Raw genomic sequence first — 8,446 nt, forward strand, 5'->3', positions numbered from 1 at the left:
GTGGGTGGAGGAGGAAGTATGTGGCTCATGGCAGCAGGTACACTGTGGGAACACTTGAGAAGCTGGCCAGTGTGGGATTACCTGAGCTTAGGTTCTTGTTCCAATTCCATTGTACCTAAGTCACTGGCTATCCCTGAAAAATTCTTGCCTTCTCTCTGAGCCAAGACTTCCTTTTCTGTTTAGAAAAAAAAAAAAAAATCAAGAGTCAAAAGGGCTGAGCTGGACAAACTCTAAAGTCCCTTCCAGCTCCAAGTTTATCTGTTTATCAAACAGCCTAATCTCTGCAAAAGCACTTGTAACGGCAGCAGCCTGGAGACAGCTTGGCAGGGTCTGCTGTCAGACTCAAGGCTTTGGGGGTTACACAAAGGGCACGGAATACCCTGGCCATCAAGATAAGGCGAGGAACACTTCAAGGGGGCTGACCTTTCTCCCTGCGGTTCACAGGCAGCGTGGGGGCCCCTCACAGATCTCAGAGTTCCTGCATGCTTGTCTGATTTAACCCTTATCAGGTGGGTGCAGGTGGAGGCAGTAGTGAGGCTGGTCACGCATCTCACGCCCCCGGCCCTGAGAGTGCTCAGCCCTTTCTTGGCCCGGAGCAAGCAGATTGGGTTTTGGTGCCCTCTGATTGGAGGCCTCACGATGTGAACAGCCAAGCAAAGAAATGCTTTTGATTGTGGATAAGCCATGCACGTATACACTTCAGGTCTTCAGTTTCTGCATTGCAAGACTCTTGGTTCCCCAGAGGATACTTTTGTCTTGGGGGTGTCAAGACAAGATCTGATGCTAAAATTTGAGTGTGTCTCCTTTTTTGTCCTCACAGAACTGTGGGATGGTCAAATGTTTCAGAATTAGTATTTCAGGGTCAGTGCTGTGGTGTAGTAAAGCTGCCACCTGCAGTGCTGGCATACCATACAGATACTAGTTCAGGTTCTGGCTGCTCCACTTTTGATCCAGCTTCCTGCTAATGAGCCTGGGAAAGCAGCAGAGGAAGGCTCAAGTGCTTGGGCTACTGAACCCATGTGAGAGATCTAGAAGAAGCCCCTGGCTCCTGGCTTTGGAGTGGTCCAGATCCGGCCATTGTGGCCATTTGGGGAAAGTGAAAATTTCATCTTAAGTACAAAAGCTGTCTTTCTCTTCCTCTAGTGTGCTAGTCTGAACATTGCAATCATGGTAGTTGTGACCTTTCTCCCTGGTGTGCCTTTCTCCCTGGTGGTTCACACTCACCTGCACCCCCACAGACCTTGGAGATCTGACTTAACCCTTACTTCTCTCATTAAGCAGTCATGGAATTCCATCGAAAGATTCACAATAACTTTTTTTTTTAAGACTTATTGTTGTTGGAAAGGCAGACATACAGAGAGAAGGTGAAACAGAAAGATTCCATCTGCTGGTTCACTCCTCAAATGGCTGCAACAGCCAGAGCTGAAACAATCTGAAGCCAGGAGCCAAGAGCTTCTTTTGGGTCTCCCACATGAGTGCAGGGTCCCAAGGCTTTGGGCCATCCTCTGCTGATTTTTCCAGGCCATAAACATGGAGTTGGATGGCAAGTGGAGCAACTAGGAAACAAACTGCCACCCATATGAGGGCCTGATGCATGCAAGGCGAGGGTTAAGCCATTGAGTCATTGTCCTGGGCTCATGATTTCTTCATGTATGTTTTCTTTGTGTTAAGATGTATTAATATATTTGAAAGGCAGAGAGATCTCCAAATTGCTGCCATGGTCAGGGCTAAGTCAGGCTGAAGCCAAGAGCAAAGAATTCCGTCCTCGTTTTTTATATGAGTGGCAGAGACCCACACAATCCCCTGGGCCATTTTCCATTGCTTCCGCATATGTACTGGTAGTAGTCTCTGAGCAGCTAGCAACTAGAAACACTTTCTAAAGTAAGGAGGGTTGGTGGTGGCAGTGTTTAGATTGTCATCACTTGCTAATTTATTATCTCATTTCCAGATCCAAGGGATTGAAACTAATAATTGGCAAGTGGGGAATTGTAAGGTTTCAGGGCAACCTACGCCTGATAGGTGGGGAGGCCCTCCCGATAACAGTACCCACGCATGAAAAGAAGCCAACGCAAAGACTTTTTATGACAAAGGCTGAGAGGCAGTGAGGTGGGACCCCTGCTCCTGGCTGGCTGGCCTTTGCCTGCTGCCTGTCGAGTTAGCACTCTCACCATTATTCCCGATGTTGCTGCTATATCACTGTGGAGGCCCCCTGCCCTGAGGATTTGCCTTCCTTCTGCATAGCTGCCTGCCTTTGGGCTGCTGAGCCTGAGGTCAGCCTGGAGAGGCACCTAAGGAGGCCCCCTCTTTCTCGATCAGTAGGGCACAAAGAGCAAGTGTGCTGGATGCACCTTCCATGTCCATCCACCAAGTGTCCTGGACCCCAGCAGCATGCCCTCCAGGTACTGGTCCTCAGGTTCTCAAACTCTGGAGGTCTGCTTGTGGTGCCTGGGCCACTGACTGAAGGAGGCAGCTGAGAAGGGAGCCCACGCGAGAATGTCATAGAGCAGCCTCTGTGCAATGATGGTGAATACTTACTGTATTTGCCTGTTTGCCAACTGGCTGCACAGTGTGATGAGTAACACACAGCCCCAAGAGCCATGCTTCCTCCTTGGCTGGGAGACCAGAGCTGGGTGACAGTGGTCCAGCATTGCTTGAAAGGTGCAGGAAGGGAGAGAGAGAAGATAGCCAGATAGTGGAAGCCAGGCCATCTCTCTTGCTCTGCCTCCTTCCCAGCTCCTCCAGTGCACGGAAGCCACAGAAAGAGTCAATATCCTGGGCCATACTTAGCTTCTACCTGCATCTTGATACAGCAGCCAGAGAATTCCAACTCGGCCCTGCTTGCTGAATTCAGTCCTCTGAACCCAAGATCAAAGGGTAGGACTGGGCCAGGCATGTGAAGTGAAACTTCTGCTTCATTGGCCACTTTTGGCTGATGCCTGGGGTGGGGGTGTGGCACGGCTGCCCTGACTGCTTAAAAAGCAGTCAGCACCATCTTAACTTGAGCAGCCAGTATGCCCATTGGGCACTTGGCTTTGCCCACTGGCCACCTGCTAATGAGCCCTGGAGACTTAAGGGTGATGAATTATTGCCTAGGGACATCCATGGATAAGGCCACCATATGTATAAGTGAGGAATGAATCCTCAGGGACACCCAACAACAGGGCCACTGTACTCGTAGATAAGTGAGAGGACTGAGAGCTGGTGGTTTGGAGGGGAGAGACCTGAAGATTTGTATGGGTCAGATTGATCCACCAGCCCACATAGGAGTCCTGTGATGGGTTTGTTAATGCAGAGCATCACTGACTGCCACATACCAGCCCACACGAAAGCTATGGCTGGGGGCCTATCAGAGCTAGAGCCCAGTACATGACTGAATGTCAGAACAGGGGACAGGTCACATTATGCAGGGCCATGACACCAGCACGTGAGAGAACCAGGTCTGGGGGTAGAGTCTGTGGGGGTTAAATGGGTCCAACCCTGTGGAAAAACAAGTCCCACTGGCTAACTCAAGAGTTGGGGTGGTGATGGGCTAAATTAGGTGTGAACATGGAATCTGCCAACACTAACACGTACTGGGGCCGAGAATAGGCTGGGCAGGTCCAAGCTGCAGCACCTGCATGTGCATCCTAAAACAGGGTGTAGGGCAGACTGGCCAGCCACCTCCTCCAACTCATACAAGGCCAAGATGGAGGGGCAGGCTATGCTGGGCAAGGGCGTAGCACCTACTGGCACATGTGAGATCTGGGTCTGGGAGTGGGCTGAGTGGGGGAACCTGGGAAACTCTCCTATGGGGTCATGGCTCCCACTTGTTAGCACATGTTCCAGTCTTAGGGGTTTGGAAAGCTGGGCAGGTAGCCCCATCCGTTGACAAGTGTATAGATTGGTTTTGGAAGGGGGCAGACTGGGCAAGGGCTAAGCAAACCTTAGCCTACTGGGAATCCCGGGGCCTGTGGAACTTTATCATAAAAATTATTAAAAGAATAATAAGGGTGGCCCTCTTGCTTACCATTTTTGTACATCCCCTCTTGGTTTTTTGCTCAATACCTTGTATATTCTATGCCACATCCTAAAAGACATACACACACACACGTACACACATACAGCCTCTAGACTCTTTTCTCCTCAGATATCCTTCCCTTCTTTTTTCAGGTTCTGTTCATTCCATGAGCCCAGCAAACTGTCTTTAGACATCTACCTTCATGCCGACCACACTGCCTGGTGCCCAGTGTGGGGGAAGTTCTGGATATGGTCCCAGGACTTAATGAAACCTTCATGGCATTCTTTGCTTCCATTATGCTTCCACCAGCAAAGAAAAGGTTTGGTGACTAGGGCTGTTTGGCTTGTGGAAAGATGATGTCTCATGGGTAGGTGAGTGACTGCAGATTAACAGAAGGGTTCAGCTTGTTCTCTGGGAATCCAGTGACTGGGGAGCCCTATGCTATGGATTGAACAGGATTTGGCTCCCTAAACTCATGAAACTTTTTACACCCCCAAATTTCATACTAATGGTTAAGGGACGAATGCTAGCAGTTGCTGGAATAGGGTAGAGGCTTTGTGCAATGATGGCATCTGAAGGTGGAGGCGAGGGTCTTTGGGAAGTGGTTGGATTAGGTTAGGTCTCCAGGTTAGAGTCCCATTGATCTACTCCTGGTGACCTTATAAGGAGAGACCCCATAGAACATGGAGGAAGAGTCTGCTTCCTGTGTCTGTCTCTGTTTCCTGGCTTGTTCTGTGATTGCTGCCCATGCAACCTGCACCAGAGACCAGAATTATGGGGCCACTGGATCTTGGACTGTGGACCACTCAACTGCGAACCAACCAAACCTTCTTCCCTCCTAAGATGGATCCTCTTTGGTAACTGAGTTAAGATTTTTTTTTAAAGAAATCTGATTAATACAGGCTAAATGGGAAAGCCTCAGTGATGCCAAATCTGCTAGTACACAGGAAAACATTCTACTCGTGCTCTCCAACATTGGAACAAGCTACCTCACCCCTCGGCAATGGAGTGGATCTGAGAGGCTCTGCAGAAAAGAAGTTTACAGATCCTTCCTGGCTCACTCATCTACTGCTCTACAAGAAACCATTCCAAACTGGTAGCGTACAACCACAGTGACTTATGACCCCTCAAGATCTGTTGTTTGGCTGAGGTTGGCCACACCCTCTTCTATTGGTCTTACTTTAAGTCATTCACATCAAGTGACTATGGAGTCACTTGACAGCTGCCTGGAGCCAGAGGATCATGAGGCAGATCTGCAGCTGGCCTCCCTCTGTGTGGTCTTGTGTCATCCAGTCAGCTAGCCCGAGTTTCCTGATACAAAAGGCCTTCAAAAAGGTCATGGGAAATGCCTATTATCCGAAAAAAATACCTTGTATGGATTACAAATTTTTTTGCAAGAAAATAAACATCTTTAAATTTCATTTTTTCATGACCTTTTTGAAGTCCCCTGGGAAGAGGACAGTAGGAGACTTCAGGCCTGGGCTGTGGAACACACACAATACTGTTTTTGCCACATTCTATTGGTCAAAGGAGGACCAGCCCAGGATTCAGATTGGTGGGGAGATGGACTCTACCATTTGACGGGAAGATTTCTAGAGTGTTTGTGATCCTATTTAATCTGCCACACTTTCCAAATCGCTCTTGCTTCTGAATCTTCTAGGTGATCCTTAAGGTTCCATTAACCTCTGGTGTGGACACTGATAAATTTCTTTATCTGTGACAAAGTACTCTGTGTGGACACTGATTGCCTACCAAATGTCCATTGCCTCCCCGTCGCCACATACTTAAGCGGAAACGGGTGTCACACCATTGTCATCGGAGGGCTGGTGAGTAAAATGGTTCATTGACTGGCTGACTGGTATAGTCCTGTGCCCATAAATCTCCATGAGCCACTAAATCCTCTTCATTGATTTAAATCAATTGGAATTAGATTTTCTATTACATGTAGCTTTGAGTAACTGAAGTTCAGCTTGAAGTTGTTTTATGAGAGAATAACTTATTAGGTTGCAAAACAGAGCATGCCTTTTAAAGAAGTAATTGCCAATGTGTTTTTGCTTTCACAGAAAGGGATGAAGTGGGATACTCATTATGTCACAATAGAGTAAGAAAAACTCTTAGACATCTATTCAATCATGTCACAGGACAGGGGAAAAGGACAGCAGACTGGAGTGGAAATGTAACTCAGATGTCACAATTTCTAAATGAGTGTGTCCACCACTGCACTGTCCCACAGCCTTCACATCAATGGAACTGCCTTCCTCCTCATAATTTTTCAAAGTATTTACTTGTAGTTCTTTGAGGAGCAAAGAAAGGCAGAAAGACAGAGATTGGGAAATAGAAATAGGTAAACAGACAGACATGTCCCCACCCTCTAGTGTAAGCCCCAAATGTTCACAACAGCTGGGACTCAGCCAGGCTGAAGCCAGGAACCAGACGCTTAATCCAGGCCTTGCAGATGGGTGATGGGGAGCCAAGTACTTGAGCCAGCACCTGCTGCTCCTGTACAGTGCGCACTGGCAGGAAGCTGGATTCAGGAGCAAAGCTGGGATTTAAGCTTTGGAGTTTCAGTGTAAGATGTGCGCATCCCAAGCAAATATCAGCTGCTGAGCCAAATGCCTACCCCAAAACCACACTTTCAGTGTGGACTTTTACATGACATTGGAGACCCATTTGGCAGTTTCTTTTATAAAACAGAGATACATCTACTTTATAGTTCAGCAATTCCACTGCAGCTTATCTACCCAAGAGGAATAACGTATTCTGACCACTCAGTGACTTATGTAAAAATATTCATCGCAGTTTTAAGACACAATGGCTAAAAACTGGATATATCCCAGATGTTCACATTAGTGAATGAACAACCCACACAACATGACATGTCCATATAATTGAATCCTACTATGAAATAAATAAGAATGCTACTACAGATCCATGCAACTTGCTTGTATCTCAGAACCAAACTGAATGAAATAAGCCAGACACAAAAAGGATACATGATAGGATTCCATTTATAGAGGGTGCTAGAATCACAAATCCAAGTTATAGAAACAGGAAGCTGAAGTCAGAGCAGAGTCTGTTTCCCACTTGTGCACACTGCTCTGGAGGGTACACACAAGAAGTGCCTGAAATGATGAAGTGTTTTGTGTCCTAGTTGGGATGTGGGGCACTTGTGTGCACTCACTTGTCAACATAAGATCTGTGTTTTTCACTGCCTGTGAACAAATGCATTTCTAGCCAATTTCTAGCCAGAGAAAGAGAATTAAAAGCAGCCCTCTCTCTAGCTGGGAAAGGATTGTGTGAGCCCAAACAGGCAGCTGCCATAATGAGTTTGCAGTGGTATGTCCCAGGGCCAGCACTTGGAGAACTGTCTATTCCCGCTTGGGCTAATGGCTGGGGTCAGCCAGCTTCCTGTGTTCTCTGCCAGCCAGGGCCAAGCCATCAGGATGGGCCCAACCACAGCTCCTGTAATAGCAGGTTGGGAGAGCCATTTCCTCTTAGCCCTGCAGCCACATCACAGGGCCAGCCTGACTCTCTGGCCTGTTTCCCCCACCACTGGCTGCTTGTGGAATTCACCAAAGAATTTTCTCTTTCCTCACCCTCAGATACCCTTCCGGAACCTTCTTAGGCCCAGACTGCACTCTACATCACCCAAGCTTCATGGGTGATCAACTGTGGTTTTTCTGACATTCTACAACTGGTCTACTATTCTGCAATTGGTCACTGTAACAGTATTTTCTAGAACGTTTGTTTTGATGCCATTTGTGGTTTCTTTATATTTCCTGCCAAACTGTCAACTCAGGGTCTCTCCAGATGCCAACATCTGGTATTCAATTGGACATCTGGATGATCTTCCAAAGAAATGATTGCTGAGAGCCAGGGAATTTCTTCTGTTCCCGCTTTCCCTCTGTTCAATCCTACTGAGTTCTCCAAATGATCTCTCTATCAACATGTGCCTTCCCATGTGTTCAGAATATTCTGTGTAGAAGATGCCTAACATTGGCATCAAGCCGGAAGTTGGTTGGAAAATAATGTGTTCTGCTGTTGTGTTATTCTCTTTTATTTTGCTGTTTAAAATAATCTCAAGAAATCGCAATCAACCCCCCTAATAGGCACAGGATGCATAAATGAATTCAGTTTTCCCCTTATTATAATATTGTTGGTATTGTCAACGTACAATGAAATCTCTGAGACGCCAGACATATGGCCCCCAGATGATGTCTGAGCCAGGGCCTTGAGGGAGTGTGAGGACGCTTCGACCAAGTGCAGGGTGTATGATCCAGCTGCAGCCTGCAAATATGTGCCCGGGCAGGCTGGGGAAGGACACGAGCCCTGGACTTGCCTCCTAGTGCTCCTCTTGCAATGGTGGCAACCTCCATTCCTCTTCCGGAGAAGCAGCAAGCCATGGTTCCCAGATGCACAGCTGGCCTGGTCCAAGGAGAAGCACATGGC

The 8,446-nt window shown here is 47.6% G+C and overlaps 1 long non-coding RNA gene across 1 annotated transcript; it reads left to right on the forward strand.

Moving 5' to 3' along the window:
* Positions 1–4,773: 4,773 nt before the first annotated feature.
* Positions 4,774–8,446, forward strand: LOC131479830 (uncharacterized). The gene is made up of 3 exons (XR_009245124.1): positions 4,774–4,854; positions 5,658–5,823; positions 7,600–8,446. It is a non-coding gene; the product is annotated as an uncharacterized LOC131479830 (long non-coding RNA).

Source organism: Ochotona princeps, chromosome 3 (assembly GCF_030435755.1).
Source record: "Ochotona princeps isolate mOchPri1 chromosome 3, mOchPri1.hap1, whole genome shotgun sequence".
NCBI lineage: Eukaryota > Metazoa > Chordata > Mammalia > Lagomorpha > Ochotonidae > Ochotona > Ochotona princeps.